At 45.6% G+C, this 2,112-nt stretch overlaps 1 long non-coding RNA gene across 2 annotated transcripts in view; it reads left to right on the forward strand.

The window, feature by feature from the left end:
• LOC108516656 (uncharacterized) overlaps window positions 1-1,855 on the forward strand; it is a 10,153-nt gene extending 8,298 nt beyond the window's left edge. For both annotated transcript variants that reach the window (XR_001881900.1, XR_001881899.1), the window contains exon 3: window positions 1,545-1,855. This is a non-coding gene — a long non-coding RNA (uncharacterized LOC108516656). The remainder of the gene's footprint in view (window positions 1-1,544) is intronic.
• The last annotated feature ends 257 nt before the right edge of the window (window positions 1,856-2,112 follow it).

Below are 2,112 nucleotides of genomic sequence, written 5' to 3' on the forward strand. Positions count from 1 at the left end.
CTCCCCTCCTCCTCCTCCCCCTCCCCTCCTCCCCTCCTCCTCCTTCTCCCTCCTCCTTCTTCTTCCTATCTCTTCCTCTTCTTCCTTCTCCTTCTCCCTTCTTTCTTCTCCTTCTTCTTCTTTTTTTTCTTTGAGATGGAGTCTTGCTCTGTCACCCAGGCTGGAGTGCAGTGGTGTGATCTCAGCTCAGTGCAACCTCTGTCTCCCGGGTTCAAGTGATGCTCCTGCCTGAGCTTCCCAAGTACCTGGGACTACAGGCACCCACCACCACGCCCGGCTCATTTTTGTATTTTTAGTAGAGATGGGGTTTCACCATGTTAGCCAGGATGGTCTTGATCTCTTGACCTTGTGATCCACCCGCCTTGGCCTCCCAAAGTGCTGGGATGACAGGCGTGAGCCACCGCGCCCGGCCCCTAGTTCCCTCTTCTATGAAATGCAAGAATGATAATATAGGTTGACCGTTCCTTATCTGGAAGTCCAAAACCTGAAATGCTCCAAAATCTGAAACTATTTGAGCACCAGCACGGTGCCACAAGTGGAAAATCACAATGATACTAAAGTGGTATGTGTCCAGAGGACTCTTTGTTTGTTGACGAAGGACAAGGAACTCTTGATCTTATGTGCAAAGTCACAGTCAAAATGCAGTCAAAACTTTGTTATATGCACAAAATTGTTAAAATGTGTAAAATTACCTTCAGGTCATCTGTATAAGATGCTTAGGAGGCCGGGCGTGGTGGCTCATGCTTGTAATTCCAGCACTTTGGGAGGCCGAGGCGGGTGAATCATTTGAGGTCAGGGGTTCGTGACCAGCCTGACCAACATGGTGAAACCCTGTCTCTACTAAAAATTCAAAAAAATTAGCCGGGTGTGGTGGCATGCACCTGTCATCCCAGCTACTGGGAGGCTGAGGTAGGAGAATCCCTTAAACCTAGGAGGCGGAGGTCGCAGTGAGCTGAGATCGTGCCACTGCACTCCAGCCTGGTGCCAGAGCAAGACTCTATCTCAAAAAAAAAGAAAGAAAGAAAAAGATGCATGTGAAACATAAACGAATTTTGCATTTAGACAAGAGCCCGATCCCAAGATATCTCATTGAATATACAAATATAACAAAATCTGAAAAAATAAAACGTTTGAAACACTTCCAGTCCCTGACATTTCAGATAAAAGATCCTCAACCTGTATTAACTTTCTGGTTTTCTGGGAAAATAAAATGAGTGGTTTTAAATCAAGAATTGGACATAGGGCTTGGTTCTTAGTAAGTGCTCAGAATGTTCTTGTCATTGTTATTATATTCCTCAACAATCCTAACGATTATCCAGTATTTCTACCTGCTTGTCAAGAGCAGGAACAAATTCAATCTTTTCCATGTATGCACTCCTCTTCGTTTGCTGATTTCTCTATAAAATACCCATGCGCTTTGTTTCCCCCAATAGGTTTTTGGGCCCACCTGCTCTTTGTGTTGCAGAAGGGAAGAAGAAAAAGGGTTAGGCTGGCATCACCAGAAGTCTTTTCTCTCTTTAAAAGTTATTCTTATTTTCCACCAGTCTTTGACAGCATCTTTATCTTCACCGAAAAGAATCCACATGGACAATGTCTTCCCTTCCACACCGTTCACCGGAGACATGTGAAACCCTGCAACGGACACTCCTGGCTGTACTCAAGTTTCTGAGGAAAGGGCTCCACAGAGAAATAATTCTTTCCAGGGACGTCGAGCTGTGACCTCGGGAACTGAAATCTGGAGACAAAGGGAACGGGTGTTTGCCTTCACCTCATGAAAGGTGAATGATGTTCTGCGGTTGCAATGGCTTATGTATTTCCTTCCTTCCTTTCCTTCCTTTCCTTCCTTCCTTTCCTTCCTTCCTTTCCTTCCTTCCCTTCCTTTCCTTCTTTCCTTCCTTCCTTCCCTTCCTTTCCTTCCTTCCTTCCTCCTTCCTTCCTTTCCTTCCTTTCCTTCCTTCCTTCCTTTCCTTCCTTCCTTTCCTTCCTTTCCTTCCTTCCTTCCTTCCTCCTTCCTTTCCTTCCTTTCCTTCCTTCCTTCCTCCTTCCTTCCTTCCTTTCCTTCCTTTCCTTCCTTCCTTCCTTTCCTTCCTTCCTTCCTTTCCTTCCTTCCTT

This window comes from Rhinopithecus bieti, unplaced genomic scaffold, assembly GCF_001698545.2.
Source record: "Rhinopithecus bieti isolate Rb0 unplaced genomic scaffold, ASM169854v2 scaffold_38008, whole genome shotgun sequence".
In the NCBI taxonomy this organism is placed as follows: Eukaryota; Metazoa; Chordata; class Mammalia; order Primates; family Cercopithecidae; genus Rhinopithecus; species Rhinopithecus bieti.